Below are 17,901 nucleotides of genomic sequence, written 5' to 3'. Positions count from 1 at the left end.
TTAGAGAGGAGCCTGACGAAACATCATCAGAACCTGTGTCAAGTTTACCCAGTTAGCCGAGTCTTGACCTCAGGATCTTAGTGGGTGGAGGAGGATCAAACGGCTGGTCAGTGATGCCCAGGGTTACTTTTCACAGGCTGCAAAAGCACTTCAACTAAAACGGATAGTAAGGAACCCCCCACTTTGCCAGGGGATGCCTGCAGACACCGGAGAATGAAATCACATTAGCTATTGAGGTAGTCCAACCTGGAGAGAACCTGGGATTGTTCTCCGCGCACTCCCCAAATGGGTGCCTATCAGCTCGGTGTCCAACCAGATGGCCCTGCAAGCTCACTATAGGGAACACCACGGTAGTGCCCGGAACACAACAGTGATGTTCACCACCTCCATGACGTCCTTCCGACATTGTGTTGCTGCTACCAGTCATGGCAGGAGAGAGTTTAAACAGGAGCAGAGAGACAACTCCCATATCAATGTCACTCACTAAATGTTGCCATAAAATTAACTTCACTAGCCGGAACCGATTTGAATGCAAGCCCGGGGCTCTCCAACCATTGACTGAGTGAGTCACAACGTAACTGCAATAAAACAATGTTCCTGCAAGAAGCAGGTGGATTTTGCAGATAAAAAGATACACGGATAAAAGGCGTGCCAGTCTCATTAAAAATTAGGCACAGTGTGGATGGCTGGCACCCAATAGAGGCAATAATATTTTATTGTGCTGCACTGAACTCTTGCACATGGCACAGCTTCTCAGTGGACAAAGTCCTAGGGCTATTGCCTCCAGAGGATTGAAAAAGGAACATGCATTGGCAAAGCCAATAGGTCTCGCATATCTGAGAAGTATTGGCTTTGCTAATGTAAGGCTTCATCTCTTTAGCATCCGTTGAACACCTACATAAAGCAATCAGCAACTGAGAGGTGATCAGTTAACCTTTGCAAAGGGCGCTCTACTGTGCTGCAAACATGCAGTAGCGTTTTTAGCAACGTCATACCCATCTAAGTTTTTTTGTAAAAATTCTGCATATGCAGATGATGGATTATGTGACAATTGCAGCAAATCCATTTTCAATGTGGAAAATGTTAGAACAGCAGAATCACAGAATTGCGCTAGTCATGGCCATAACTCAATTCTCCTGGTTGAGAGTGCAGGACAATAGTCTATAGGAATGGTTTCCAAGTGGATTCAGTGAAAACCCAGGTAATGCCAGCTCACTGTGCCCCACAGGGCCTGAAGAAGCCTCATGAACTCCACAGTTGTGATGAAAAGTACACTTTGTTTCGGCCGTTTAAAATGGCATTACATTGTTGCGTATGCTGCAAGCCTTTTTGCTCCTGTTCATTTCGACTAGACCCAAGTGAACGAAAGTGAACAAAGAGAACACTTCTGACCTATGCGTACAAAGCGGATTATTAAACTATAGGATGTTATATTATGCTACCAGTATTTGTATACTGACTGGGTACCATTTGTGTGCACTTACATGTCTAGGCATGTTTTCTACTCGGCTCTGAATAATGTATGAAGGAGATTTGACTAGTTTTCAAAGTAAAAAGCATCGATTAGTTGAGCTAGGTTAAAAAAAAATACAAAAAAACACCCTCAACCAAACCTGTGCAAAGGATTACAAATATATATTTTTTCTCCAAGAAAGTGAATATGCATGCCTGACTGCCCAAACTACATCCAAAACTCACAGGTTTATAAAATATGTACATTTGCTATTCTTAACGCCATAACTGTGTATACAGTATTCCCTCAAAGTTAAAGTCATAATTATAATGCATTAATAAGCCAAAGTTCTTTATGATTAAATCTCCTTGGCTTTTTGTGAAAATGTGAGACTGCTGACTGTACCGTGTTTAACCCGAAGGCAAAAACAAAAATCCAACAAACTTTACCTTTGCAGTGTGCACTGATAGAGGCAACAAAATCTAAACAATTACGGACAGCAGGCGGAGAGGGGTGTAAAGAAAATAACACAAGGGAGGCGTGCGGGAGGGAGTACCAGACAATGTGGGGGAAGAGTGGTGGAAGAAATAGTACCTCAATCGCATCTGGAGCAGTGGAAGGGAACTGATTAAGTTGAATTACTCTGTGCTTGGTCCCTGCTCTACGGAGACGAAGGGAAGTGACGTTTGGTCAGCCCTTTATTGAAAATAATAATGCCCTGCAAGCGACCACATGTGCTGTTGCATGCTCAACCCTAAAATGGGGGTGCACACGGTATGCCCCTCTAGACCCAGAGGCCCACCCTTGCTCACAGCTCATGTTAAAGGGGAATTCCCCATGCCCACCCATGGTTGACATGAGTGCTGAGGCTAAACAAACAAAAAGAAAATCAACAGAAGCTCACTATGGGGAACACAAAGCAGGGGCACACGTTATCCAGAGTCTTATATGGGCCCCTTCCTAGTCTAACAAAATCCATTTCTACATACATGTAATGGCATTACCAACATATTAGAGCATGAAAATCACCGTTTGCCTATCCAGACTAAGTCCTGCAAATGCTGACCTCGCTTTATACCACCAAAAGCGCTCTGAGGTAACTCTTGCCTGAATGATGCAATGTATGAATGCTGTAAGTATTTTCCCTTCTTCCACTGCCCTCATTAGTCACACCAAATATGTCAGCACAGCTGAGGGAATGCTTCTTTGCTATTTATGACAGGTAGGCTGCACACATATCTTCACATTCAACAATTTAGGGAACATGCTATAGGGCAAGTGGGGGGTGGAGGGTGCAAGTATAATTAGTGCAGCTGCACCAGTTTGTGAGCGTCAATTGCACCTCTGTTATGACACCCTTGCTACTGACCCCAGAACACTGTATTCCACAGAAATTTAAACCCTAACTTTCTGATTTCGCACAACTGCTTCTGCACTCACCATATCCCACGTTGGAATAAACCAAAGCTGCTATGTCATTGTAACAGAGCAGGATGCAGTTTAGGTCTGCAATGAGCTAGGCCAGGACTTAAAGTAAAGAATTCGCCCACACCCAGATTACTGAGACAGATAATCCAGCCAAAGAACCTGTTCATGCCTGTATAGAGATTGTGACCCACTTAAATCCAGACAGTTGAATGGTTTTTAAGAAAGGGGGGAGAAAAAACTAAAATACAAAATGAAAAGATTTGTAGAGAGGGACCTATCGTGTTATTTGCGAACACATTGGGGCAAAACAGAACCATGGTTCATAGCTCCGTTATACACATTGTTAAGATATTTTAAAGGAACACAGAGGAAAGCCTTAATGGCTAGTTCCAGTGAGGAATCTTCCCCCTTACGCCTTGCCTCCTGCTTAGCACTGACTCTCGAGGGAACATTAGACTCACCTTGTGCTCATTCAATATTTGACCTCTCTAATGAGACAGACACTACATTGGAGACATTGGTGGCAACTCTTATTATGGTGTTTTCAGAAAGAGTTGCCTTCTGCCTGGGAACTGCTAATGGGCCACAAGACAGTGTTAGCATTGCTAATAAACAGTACTGAAAGGCTTTTAAGTCCTACCAAGTGCCTAGAGGCTATTTTGTTTTCAGTGTGCACAAAGCCAAATAATTCATCCACAAATCGGTTCCACCACTCTGAAAAAAGCCAAAAAAGAGAAAGGTATATATCTGCGAGTGTACCTTGAAGTCATAGGTTTGAATTCCCGCAAAGAGCACTAGCCCTACCGTCGAGCTGCGGTAGAAGAAAACAGCAGTTTTGTTGACATGGCTAATTGCGGTGTTTGTCATTCCAGCGCCCGAATAACACAAGGTTGTGGCTTTTGTGACATGTGGCATTCATGCTACACATATGTGCATGCATATGTATCTGAACTTTAAGGCATTCTGTGTAAATACTGTCACAGAGTTTAACATCTCCTGATAATAGCATGGCACTACTTGTGAGTGCCTAGGAATGTGTGTCAAGTGTTCTCGGATAATGTCTGAAACCTCTTCATTTGGAGACAGCGGCCTCCATGAAGATTCCGAACGCCTAGCACGTTGACACTGCTAAATAACCATGGATTTTAATTCATGAAATAGGGATTCCCTCAACGTTAAAGTCATAATTAGCATCCAGCAATACGCTAAAGTTCTTTATGAGTAAAACTTCTTCGCTTTCTGGTGAAATGTGAAACTACTGACTGTACCACGTTTAATCTGAAGGTAAAAAAAGCCAACAAACTACCTCTGCACTTGAGCGCTGACAGAGGTAACAAAAGCAAAACAACCGATAGCAGGAGGTGTGGGGAAAATAATACGAGTGGGGAAGGAAGGAGGGAATACCAGACAAGGCCTGGGGGCTTGAAAAGTGGAGGAAGAAAAAGTTCCTCAATCGCATCCAAGCAGCGAACGGGCCCTGATTAAATTGAACTAATTTGTGCTTGGTCCCTGCTCCTCAGAGAGGAACAAAAGTGACATTTGGCCAGCGCTGGCTAATTAGGAGACAGTAAAGAAGAGTGAAATTGAATCCAACAAATGAAAAGCATCAGGCAGGCTTCAAGCTCTTTACTGAAAACAACAGTGCTCGCAAGTGAGCGCTTGCTGCTGCAGGCTCAACCCTAAAAATGCAGGCAGACATGAGCTGCAATAAAAAATAGCTTCTGATTAGTTGTTGTTCAACTACTTACCACTGGGGAAGACCGGCTAGCCTGGTAGGAAACAGGGTAAGTAAATCACAGATGTTACAATTACTGGGACTTAGCCCACTATGCTTTATGTATATGTGTGTTACCAAAATGCTTAGTTTACTGACACAGTAGGGTGCCAGAAGCAATCACTACATTTCAAAGCCACCTACAGGAACAGAAGAAAGAAAGCTCTGAGACATAAAGGCACCCAGGATGCCAAAAGAGAGGGGATGGAATGAGAAAAACCTCACAACGAAGGATCACCGCACTGAGGAACCAGTTTGAAATTTTCCAACCAAATGGGTTGACAAATACTTTGTGAGAAAAGAAAGGCTAAGAAAGGAGACAGGATTATTTTTTGTGCAGGAAGGGACAAATTCTTACACAAAAACTATCCTTAGAGGCAAAGTCCTCTTTCTACGCATGCTTTGGAATGCAGCACACATAGAAAGGGGAGTAAGGAGGAGAAATAATATTTGGCCTTGTATTTGATAAACCACGCAAAGCCATTCTTGGCTTAGTAAATACCAAAAATGATTTTGCATCAGGGCTGTGCCACAAAAGTGATGCAACTTTGATGCAAAATCATAATAAATCTGGACTTTAGTCACTGGTGGTGCACTAAAGCGTGCAAGTAGCAGGCCATAAACCAGAAAGGGGCTGCCCAAACAGAATCTTATTGTTCTATTTCTGTTCCAGCTTATATGTCTGTTCCTATGAACTGACTCTTCGGTTATAGTAAACCATGTGTTGAATTAATTTTACACTTCACAGTGTGGGCTTTGGTTGACTGGATATGAGAGTGTGGGGGATGCCCTGCTGGTGACTCAATTTGTATGTTATTTGTGGCTAAGCATCAATTGGGAGGGGCAGCAGTTGTCCAAGAGGGAAATGGAACAGAATCACCGATGAGCAATTCACCACGACCCTTGCCAAAACACTCCCATCCCCCACCGACGACGTCAATGCCGCAGCACGCAACCTCAACTCCTGGATCACTGAATGCGCCAACCCCTTTTCCCCCCTCTGATCAACTTCGGTCAAGGGTATCCCAAAAAAATCCACATCCACACCTCCCCGCACAACACGAGAGAACCCTTCAAGGTTATCAACAAATTCACCAATCCTCCCTCCTAAGCCACCAACATCCCCCCATCGCAAGACCTCTGCGACAAACTGGCCACTTTTTTCCACCACAAGATTAAGGACATCTATGACAACTTCCTCCCGCAGAACCCACCCAGCGTCAAAACCTACGACCCATCCAGCCCCCCCAGAACCCACCCAAATCATCCACAGCTGGTCCACGCTCACCATAGAAGAGATTGAAATCATCATGAACAGCATTCACTTCGGAGCTCCAATAGACCCCTGTCCTCACCACATCTAAAACAGAGCCAGTGCATCCATCGCTCCCGAACTCCGCAAGACGCTGAACTGCTCCATCACAACTGCCACCTTCCCCGAAGATTGGAAATATGCCAAAGTCTGCCCCCTCCTGAAGAAGCCCACAGCTAACCCATCAGAGCTCAAGAACTTCTGACACATCTTGCTGCTACCCTACCCAGCCAAAGTCTGGGAAAAAGCCATAAACTCGCACCTGCAACAGTTCCTCTCGTTCAACAACCTTCTGGATACCTCTCAGTTTGGATTCTGTATCAGCCACAGCACGGAGACAGCCCTTCTTGCAGCCACCGATGACATCCGCAAACTCCAAGACCACAGACACCCGCAGCACTCAAATTCCTCAACCTCTCAGTAGCCTTTGACATGGTCTCCCACAGCACCTTATGCACCAGACTCCACGATGCAGGAATATGCGGAAAAGACTTGCCATGGATCCACTCCTTCCTCACTGGAAGAACACAGAGAGTCAGGCTCCCACCCTTCATTTCCAAACCAACAGAAGTCAGCTGTGGAGGCTCTCAGGGATCCTCCCTGAGCCCAGCGCTCATCAACATGTACATAGCCCCACTGCCAGCCATCGTCAGAGACCACAAAATGAACATCGTGTCATACACCAATGACACACAACTCATCATATCCCTCACTAAAGACCCAGACAAAGCTAAGAGTAACTATCACATGGAGTGAAAGCCATTGCCGCCTGGATGAGGGAGAGCTGCATCACGCTCAACTCGGACAAGACCGAACTCCATCATCTTTGGAGTCTCCACCTCAGCCTGGGATGACTCCTGGTGGCCCACATCGCTTAGCGCACCACCTACTCGTCTGACCACGCCCGCCACCTAGGAATCATCCTTGACTCCTCCCTATCAAGACCCGACAGGTAAACGCAGTCACCTCTTCCTGCTGACACACCCTCCGCCAACTCCGCAAAATCTTCAAATGGATCCCAGTCGACTGCTGCAAAATAATCATCCACTCCCTGGTCACTAGCAAGCTTGAATACGGCAAAGCACTCTATGCTGGCACCACAACAAAGAACATCAGGAAACTACAACTCATCCAAAACACCGCCGCAAGACTCACCCTGAACCTCCCACACCAAGAACACATCTCCCAAAACCAGACGACCCGTCATTGGCTCCCAGTAAAGAAGCAAATCAACTTCAAACTACTCACCCACACCTACAAGGCCCTGCACAACATCAGACCATCCTACAGGAACCATTGCATCTACTTCCATAACTCCGTCAGACCCCTCCGCTCTGCCCAGCAGGCACTAGCTACCATCCCACGCATCCAGAAAACCACCACCAGAGGAAGATCTTTCACATACCTCGCAGCTAAGAGCTGGAACAACCTGCCCGCGCACCGCAGACAAAGCCCATCTCTCACCGTAACCAGGAAGAACCTCAAAACATGACTCTTCGAATGAGGCCCAGACACACCACCAGTGCCTTGAGACTCTCACGGGTGAGTAGTTGCGCTTTACAAAAACTGATTGATTGATTGAATGGTTATGACCTCTATGGAGCATCTAGTTACTCTTCTTTTATACTTGACAGACTAAAAACAACTCTAAACATTTTCATCATTTTTTTTTTGGGGGGGGGTTGGTCGCATCCACCAGACTGCTCAGGCTGTCGACTTGCTAAAGTCCTTTTGTGGGTTTACCAAGCACTTACAGTGGGCTTACAACCCCCCAGTTGCTTTCAAATAGCCTGGCTTTATTGTCACCTTCCTTTGCTATCTTCTAATCAAAGGCTTTTCTACCTCTTATTATATTTCGCCTTTCCATGTAGCATAGTCTCTTTATTGGCTGACTTGTGTCCTTCCACTGCTCACTTTAAAGAAACTATGGGGCTTATTTAAGAGCCCCTAACTGCACATTTGCAGCATTTTTATTACTCTAATATGGCATAAGATGGCCAAAAAAGCCATGCCATAATTACAAAGTGGTGCGATGCATGCATTGCACCACTTTGTAGCCCTTTGTGCTACATTATGCCTCCACCAAGCATAATGTATGCAAAGGCGGTGTTCTCCCGTTAGGGGGGGGGGAAGGCGCAAGGAAAGAGATTTCCTTATGCCATTTTTTTTCAGCACTTTTAACGCCTGCTCGGAGCAGGCGTTAAAAGGGGGCATGCGATTGAATACAATGGGGCACTGTGTACTCTGCAGGAGTAGCACCAAAATGTTGGCACTACTCCTGCAGAGTACATCAATAGCGTCAGGAATTCTGATGCTATTGCCCACTACCCTATTTTAAATACGGTGCACACATGGTAGCCGTAAGGGGGCACTAAGGGGCACAAGAAAAATGGCACTGCACTGGGTGCAGCGCCACTTTCATTAAATCAGGCCCTACTTATCTTTTTGGTCAAGCACTCCATGAGAGTGCAGATGTTTTCCAGCTTTCTCCCTTGTGTGTTTGTTCCACAGCTCCGTACAGTGTGTTACTCTCTCCCGTGCGTGCTGCCTTCTCTATCTGATTTGCTTCCCCACTTCCAAACTTTCCCACCCTTTAGCTCCATTTTGCTCTCTCTCTTATACTTCACCCCCTGCCACCTTGTTGTTCTCTCCCTTGTGTTCTGCCTTCTTCCTCACCCAGCTTTATTTTTATTTTATCCCTCCAATCAATTGTTTTCCACACTCGCAACTCAGTTGTCCCCCTCGGCACCTAAAGTCCCTAATTGTTTTGGGTCACACCTACAGATAGGAGATAACTTAGAAGTTACCTGGGACCTTAATTTGTCCATTCTGTAAACTCTTATCCGTACTGTCAGTTCCCTTCAGCCCACTCTCCCTTGTCATTATCGCCAAAAGCTCACCTCAGTGCAGGATGTATTTCCAACTCCTTGCAATACTCTCCGGCACCACACCCTCAGCCAGGTGCACAAACGTTATCTGGTGCTAGCTCAATTAAATTTTACCTTAACAAATGCTTGATTAAATGTTTCAGAAGCATTGGCAAAGCCTGCACAGCAATCATGACCCGGCCTCACGCTTCAGGGATGAGGTGTACCATCCACCTTACTGCAGAGGAATATCCATAAACCCCTGACTGTCACTTCCCTCTCGCTGGTATATGCTGCCAGGATCTTGTTCTACTCAGCACAGGTCAGCAAATCTCTTGTTCCTTAGTGCTCAGCCTTGCCTCTATCAGGGCACCTGAGCTTAAAAACCAGGAGCCATTAGTCAGTGGTGTCATGCAAAATGAAGGGGCATCCCTGCAGAATTTGAAGAGTGGCCTCTGAATCTTCCATCTCTCACAGCTATTCACTGGTTTTCAGCTGAATGGGACCTCCCTGATGGCTTATGGGGACTTTGAAGGGTGGAGCACCCCCTGCTCCGCAGGAGCTGGGGGACGCTGCATTAGAACTGGGATTTGTGTTTGTTTTGGCGATAATCTGGTTTAGAACTGAGGTGATAGGAGGGTGGTTTCCTCCTTCCTAACCACCTCCTATTGGTGCCAGGAAGTGGGAGGTCAGAGTGGTAGGATTTGGAATCCTTGTTGCATGGATCGTCATATTGACTTAATTTGTATACACCTTATTTCTGTGATGGTGAAGATTAGTGAAAATGTTCATGGTGGTGCACTGAAGCTAAACACATTGCTAATGGGTGCCACAAAATCTTTTAACTAAATGTTCAGTACGCGGTTAGGTACAAGCAGTTCAGCCTGATCTAATCATTTCAGAAGTTCGGCTTACATGGATTTAAGTTTAAGAAAGGCTTTCATACGCTTTCATGTAAAACGTTTTGTGCAAGATCACTAAAATATGCATGTCAGTTATTATATCATAAGAAAGCAACAAGGTGATGGAAGGAACGCCTGAATTAATTCACTCTGCGCTGCGTTCAAAACCATTGTTTTTCACTCAAATTGGCATTCTAGATAAAGATCTGCAAATCAGCTGTGCTCCTGCTTTAATAGAAATAGCCCAGCCTGACCTATCAGACCATTATCCTCTCTAGGTGGAAACACAGGCAATCCCAGATCAGTTTTGACCTACTTAGGTCTCATCACTAAGGTACAGCTTGAGTCATATGGTGCAGTGAGCCCGCCCCCCATGGCTGGGCACACTCGTCACACTTAGGGCATCTACTGCCAAATTAACAAGATGATGGAATGAATGCTTGAACTAATCTCAACCACTGACAATCACTCTGTCCTGCATTCCAAACTATACTTTTTCACCACTGTCCCATTCTAGACAGAGACCCACCTTATGCAAATCAGTCTTGGTCCTGCTCCAATAGGAACAGTTAAGCCCAAACTGCCAGACCAGATCCCCTCCAGCTTGCAACACAGGTAACTACAGACTAGTCTTGACCGCCTCAGATCTCATCAGTGAGGTATAGCTTGAGTCCTATGGCACAGTGAGCACAGTTGCAAGTCTGGGCATACGTTTCGTACTTAGGGCATTGACTGCAGAAAAACAAGGTGATGGAAGGAATGTCTGAATTAATCTCAGCTACTGGCAATCACCCTGTGCCACATTCCAGACTATTCAGGGTCAAGACTGATTTGCATCTGGCTGTGTCCAAACTGTGGTGCATGGTGGGCAAAAGAGCGATGGATTGAATGCTACCCCAGCGATCGCCACCGATTAGGCTTATTGCAAGCATTCCTCCCATCATTCTTTGTGTGTTTGATGTAATGCCCTAAGTTGCAAGGGTATGCCCAGATGTGGGCCCCGTGCTTACTGTGCTGCTGGAGCCAAGCTACACCCAACTAACATGGCACCATCTAGATAAAACTTGTTTTGGATTGCTTGGGTTCTGGTTTAGGGAGTACCTGGTCTTGCAGATATGGGTGGACAGTTCAGACTGGAGCAGGATCATGACTGAGTTGCCTATGGCTGGGTCCAAGCAGAGTTGGCATGGTGGTCAAAAGAACAATGGGTTGGAATTTTACACCAACTGATTGCCAGTGGATATACCTATTTCAAGCATTTCTTCTATCACCCTTTGTGTGTTTGATGTAAAGACCTAAGGGGAAGGGTATGCTCAGATACAGATCTAAGTTACAGCCCACTGACGAGCCCTTATCAGGGCATAAAATGTCTTGGGTTGCCTGTGTTCTGGTTCAGGGAGGGCCTGACCTGACAGTTCGAACTGAACTGCTCCAATTGGAGCGAGGGTAAGACTGTTTTGCATATTGCTGGGTCCAAATTGAGGTGGCATGGTGGGTAAGAGAACAGTGGATTGTAATACTACCTTAGTGATTCCTTTTGGTTAGATTTATTGCAAGCAAATCTCCTGTCACCTTTTGTGTCTTTGATGTAACTCTCTAAGTGGCAAAGGTATGTCCAGACGTGACTCCTGTGCCACTGAAACCAAGCTACTTCTGACTGACAAGCCTCAATCAGGGCAAAACCGGTCTTGGATTGCTTGTGTTCCAGTTCAGGGAGGACCTTGCCTAGCACTTTGGGCTGGCCTTTTCTGGCTGTAGCAGGCTCAAGAGTGATTTGCATATGGTTGGGTCCAAATCAAGGTGGTATGGTGAACAAAAGAAGCATGAATTGGAATGCTACACAAACGATTTCCAGTGGTTAGATTTATTGAAGGTATTTCTCCCATCACCTTTGGTGTATTTTAGTTTTCATATCCTAGCATAACAATCAGTGAAGAGTATGCTATAATTACATCAAATGCGTAATATTAAAACATTAATTTTCAAATTTGCACACGCTCTAAAAATAAAATGTTAGCAGTAAAGGCATATGTGCAGTATGGCCCCGTAAAAGGCATTCTTCCTAAACTGTAAATGCTGTGCACCCAGACTTTCCGAACATCTTTGTCACACACACCTAATTTTGCCGCTTCAGAGGGATGACACATGCCTTCCACTTCACCATAAGTCAAACACGATTCAAAACTGTGTACAATGACGATGCAGTGTCCTTACATATGTACTTTTATTGTCTTGGGCACTTCATGCCTCTTGTCATCAGGGTACCAATGACAGTTTATTATACAGCAAACACCACTCTATAAGGGGGAGATCACAGGAGATCCAGCCTGGTGACAGGAGTCAGGCCTTATATAGCTGCTCCCTGATGCACCACAGACCGCTTTCCACTGGGTGCACCGGAGTCGCAGGACATGTTACAGAGACCAGGTGTATCTCTGACCCATCATGCAGACCAAGGGTAAACCTCAGTCAGTGACACAGCAATAACTGTAGCAACAAGTAATGCAATTCTGCCGTTTCTAAGCGCTATAAAATCATGTGCATAGTACCTATTTCAGCTGCACACAAGTGATCTGTAACCTACTGAAGCAAGTTACAGCAGTGCATAATGAAAGGTCCTTCAGTTTCAAGTTATCTGTGCATGAAACAAAAAGTATATCAGGCGTTATTAGCTAATAATAAAGCCTGGAGATATAGATTATAAGTAGATGAAAGTATTTTCTCTCTTGTCATCCCTCTTTCCTCCTGCCCATCATTCTTACTGCCGTTATTTTTACTCTTCCACTTACTCCTACACTTAATTCTACCAGCACCAACTCTTCCTCATACGCATTCCTACTCTTACTCCTAATAATACTCGCACTTACTCTTGCTTTTATTCACTCATGCTTCCTCCTACTTTTAAGTCTAGTTCCTCCTCTGTACGCATAATCTTCTAACCTCTTACTCCTATTCCTGCTGACTCCTGCTCTTACTTCTTGGTATTCCAACATACACCTGCATACTCTCTCTCTTGCTTTCACTTACACCTATTTACTCTTATTTTCTCATGCTCTTACTCCTCATTTCTTCCTTTAACTCCTGTTTACTTGTCCTTCATCCTACTCTTACTCCTATTCTTACTTGTAGTCATTCAGACTTTTAATCCTATAGTTGACATTACCCTGATTACTCTTATGCTTAGTGAAAGTTACTTTTGCTAGCACTCTTATATTTATTCTTGCTCCTATTTAGTTCTACTCTTACTTCTTCTTACTCAGACTCTTACTTTTACATACCCCTACTTCCATCTACCTATATACTCCAACTCTTACAACTAAATGCGCCTTCTCTTCTGCTTACTCCTGATTATTCCCATTCATACTCATACTTACACTGCTAATTATTCGTGTTTACTTCCACTTGTCCTCCTACATATCCTCACTTACTAGTATTTTTTGTGCTACTTGCGCCTACTCTTGCCCATACTCTTCTACTTTCACCTACATACAACTACTTATTCCTGCTTGCACTTTTACTTACTCCTACTATCACCTATTATTGTTATTGTTATGCCAACTTATCCCTACTTACTCCTACCTACTTTGGGTTACAGCTAATTACTCCTATCACTCTTACTCCTGATTAATCCCAATCTTAGTTCTACACACTAACTCTACTTCCTTAATTCTTCTCTTACTTTCTTACTACTATTAGCTAATTTGCTTACTTCTGCTTACTCCTACCTACTCATACTTACACTCTCCTACTCTTGCTCCTACCTATACCAACTCTCAGGCCTGCAAATTCCGTTCCCTACCTAATCAAGCTTACTCTCATCTGCTCCTATTTTATCCTACTCCAATTTACTCCTGCGCGCACACGCGCACACACACACACCTGCATTCACTTTCATCCTGAATGTTCATCCATAAGGCGATAGACCATACACGTTTTGGACCGAATTTGCATGTTTAACCTCACATCTTTAAGTCTACTCCATCAGGTAACTATCACGCATGAATGAGTATGTGTGTAAGTATTTGGTACAAGAATGATTTTGCAATTGTTTAAACTTGTGTGTGTGCATAATTGTGTGCGTCGCCAATTCCTATTTTCTTCCATTCGTGTCTGTTTACGATTGTGTATATCCTTTTCCTGGACAGTACCTGGCTGCTGTGATGTAGCAGTGGAAGCCAAGAGAAGAATGAGGTCTTTGGCTGTAGGGAAGAGTAGCTCTCCAGCCCCTGGGCAAGGCTGCTGAGCTTGTGATTCAACCCCACCTATTCTTGGACATACAGGAAGAGTTAGGGCCAGATTTATGGAAAGTGGCGTTGCACCAAGTGCAGCACCACTTTCCCTGCTCCTCTTAACACCCCCCTAACACCACCATGTGTACGCCGTATTTAAAATACGGCGCACCATGGCGCAGGGTAGGGGGCAATAGCATCATTTTTCATGACGCTATTGATGTACTCTGCAGGAGTTGTGCCAAAATATTGTCACTGCTCCTGCAGAGTACATACAGCCCCATTCTAAAGAATGTGTAGGAAAGTACCATATTTCTTGGCATGTTACCCCCAATTTCTGCCTGTCTGTCAGTATGTTTTGCCTGTCTCACTGGGATCCTGCTAGCCAGGACCCCAGTGCTCATAGTTTGTGGCCTGTGTGTGTGTTGTCAGTATGCTTAACTCTGTCACTGAAGTTCTGCTAACCAGAACTCCAGTGCTTATCGTCTCTCAACTTACCAAATGTATCACTATAATTTAGTGACTCCATATTCCAATTCTAATTGGCACACTGGACCACCTAGTATATGGTTCCTAGGTACCGAGGGCATTGGGGTTCCAGGAGATCCTTATGGGCTGCAGCATTTCTTTTGCCACCCATAAGGAGCTCAGACAAACCTTTCTTCAGGACTGCCACTGCAGCCTGAGTGAAATAGTGCACACACTATTTCACAGCCATTTTCACTGCACTTAAGTAACTTATAAGTCACCTGTATATCTAACCTTCATTTATTGAAGGCTAGGTGTAAAGTTACTATGTGTGAGGGCACCCTTGCACTAGCAAAGGTGCACCCAAGTTGTCCAGGGCCAATTCCCCGGACTTCGTGAGTGTGGAGATACCATTACACGCGTGCACTACATATATTTCAATACATATATGTAGCTTTGCAGTGGTAACTCCAAATATGGCCATGTGAGGTGTCTAAGATCATGGAAATGTCCCCCATTCCAATTCTGGTATTGGGGTGCCAATCCCATGCACCCTGGGGGCTCCACCCTGGACCGTCAGTACTGCCAAACCAGCTCTCTGAGGTTTCCACTGCAGCCCCAGCTGCTGCCACCTCAGACAGGTTTCTGCCCTCCTGGGGACTGAGCAGCCCAATCCCAGGAAGGCAGAACAATGCCTTTCCTTTGGGTGGAGAGTGTTACATCCTCTCCCTTTGGAAATAGGTGTTACAGGCTTGGGAGGGGTAGCCTCTCAGAGCCTCTAAAAATGCTTTGAAGGGCACAGATGGTGCCTTCCTTGCAAAAGCCAGTCTACACCGGTTCAGAGACCCCCAGTCCCTGCTCTGGTGTGAAACTAGACAAAGGAAAGTGGGGTGACCACTCCCCTGTCCGTCACCACCCCAGGGGTGGTGCCCAGAGCTACTCCAGTGTGTCTCTGACATCAGCCATTTTGGATTCCAAGGTGTGGGGACACTCTGGTGACCTCTGAGTGACCAGTGCCAGCAAGTGACATCAGAGACCCCTCCTGGTAGGTGTATACCTGGGTAGGCAGCCAATCCCCCTCTCAGGGCTATTTAGGGTCTCTCCCCTGGCTGTTCCTCAGATTCCGTTTGCAAGACTCCTCCAGGAATCCTCTGCATCCTCTGCTTCAGCTTCTGACCATCAGATCAACCACAAACTGCTCCAGGAACTGCTGTAACTGCAACAAAGTATCCGGGACGACTCCTGTGACCTGCAACTTCATATCCAGACAGTATTTGCAACAGTTTCCAAGGTGTGCATACTCTGAGGACTGCCTGTCTTCATCCTGCACCAGAAGAACCAAAGGAATCTCCTGTGGAGTGACAGAGTCACTTCCCTGCTTCTGCAGGCACCCTTCCGCGACTACGACCGGTACTCTGGGACTCCTCTCATGACAATGAGCGTGCTCCCTGGAACACAGGTGGTGGACCGACGTGACCCAGACTGTCCAAATTTGGTGGAGGTAAGAGTTTGCCTCCCCGTGCTGTGACAGTACCCCTGTGCACCGCATCTTCTCCAGCTCCTTGGGCTTCTGTGCACTTCTTCCAAGAATCCTTCATGCACAGTGTAGCCCAGGTCCCCAGCACTCCATCCTGCAACGTACAATTCGCTGAGTTGTTCTCCGGCGGTGTGGGACCTTCCTTTGTAGTGCTGCGATGACGCACTTTGCATCTTCTTGGTCCCTATATTCTGGGACTCCCATGGGTGCTGCCTGGTCTTCTGAGGGCTCTCTGAAGTGCTGAGAGCCCCCTCTGTCTCCTCAGTCCATGTTGAGACCCCCAGGTCCCTCCTGGGTCAAGGCAGCTCCTTTTTGACACAAACTGCGTACTTGCTTGAACCAAGGCTTGTTGGCGGAATCCAGCAACGCAAACAGCCTGCATCCAACAACTCGACATGGGACATCACCCGCACCAATCAGGAACCCGCAACCATCTTCTTTGGTGCTCTTCTGTACTTTTCTTCTTACCAGAGAATCCACTTTTGCACCATCTTCTATGTTGGCAGGGGTTCCTGTCCTTCCTGGACTCTTCTTCGACTTCTGGACTTGGTCAACTCTCTCCACAGGTCTTCATGTCCAGGAATCCATTGTTTATTGCTTGCAGTCTTGCTTGGTTCTTGCAAAATCTCTTATGACGACTTGTGTGTCATGAGAAAACTTGCTGTACCTTACTACTGCTTTCCTGGGCTCTGGAGTGGGGTACTTTACTTACCTTTGGTGTTTTCCTACACTCCCAGCGCCCCTCTACACACTACACTTGCCTAGGGGGGAATTTGTAATTCACATTTCACTATTTTAGTATATGGTTTGTTTTGCCCCTAGGTCCATTGCAATCTATTGTATTTTCTACTGTTTGCACTATTCTATGACTGTTTACTTACCTGATTTTGGTTACTAGTGTATATATTGTGTATAATACTTACCTCCAGAAGGAGTATTGCCTCTAAGATATTTTTGGCCTTGAGTCACTAAAATAAAGTACCTTTATTTTTGGTAACACTGAGTATTGTCTTTTATTGTGTATAAGTACTGTGTAACTATACTGGTATTGCAGGAGCTTTGCATGTCTCCTAGTTCAGCCTAAGCAGCTCTGCTACAGCTACCACTAGACAGTTTAAGCTGCTAGAACACTGCCTACATTTCGCTAATAAGGGATAACTGGACCTGGTATAAGGTGTAAGTACCTTAGGTTCCCAATACAAACCCGGCCAGCCTCCTACAGAATGGAAGACCCCTTTTAACGCCTGCTCTTGAGCAGACGTTAAAAGTGCCGTAAAAAATGGTGCAAGATTACGCCATTTTTCTGCCTCCCCTAACGGGGAAACCCCCACTTTGGATACATTATGAGTTTAATGTGGCGCAAGTTGGCTCTAGGGCATTATAAATATGCCCCTCAGCGTCAAGCCAGATTAATTCTTTTAGGTCCGTCCTACTGACAGCTGTAGCTGTCTGTTGAAGACTTCGCATAACCCAGTGGTTCCCAACCTTTTGACTTCTGTGAACCCCCACTTTATCAATACTGGAATCCGGAGACACCCACTGAATTATTATTGGAACCTGGGGACCCCCCCAACTGAGTCATTACTGAAAGCTGGGGACCTAATCAGTTAATATTATTTAATTTTATAAGCCGTTGCGAACCCCCTGAGAAGGCTTAGCGGACCTCCAGGGGTCCACGGACCAAAGGTTGGGAACCACTGGCATAACATATACATCCATGCATAGACATATACCTACCTATATGTACACTTAAATTCATACATACTCACAGAACAAGTGTGGGCTTAAGGGGAGCCACTTAAGCTGCTAGCTGTTCACATATTTTAAAAGTTGCTATTGACTGGGCGGTAGTTGTTCAAGTCATGTCATTTTGTAGAAGTTTACAGGGGCATTAAAGTAGGCCGAATATTATAACCAACACACAGTGCTGA

This window comes from Pleurodeles waltl, chromosome 4_2, assembly GCF_031143425.1.
Source record: "Pleurodeles waltl isolate 20211129_DDA chromosome 4_2, aPleWal1.hap1.20221129, whole genome shotgun sequence".
Lineage (NCBI taxonomy): Eukaryota > Metazoa > Chordata > Amphibia > Caudata > Salamandridae > Pleurodeles > Pleurodeles waltl.
The sequence above is the reverse complement of the archived record's forward strand: the minus strand, read 5'-3'. Positions refer to the sequence as shown.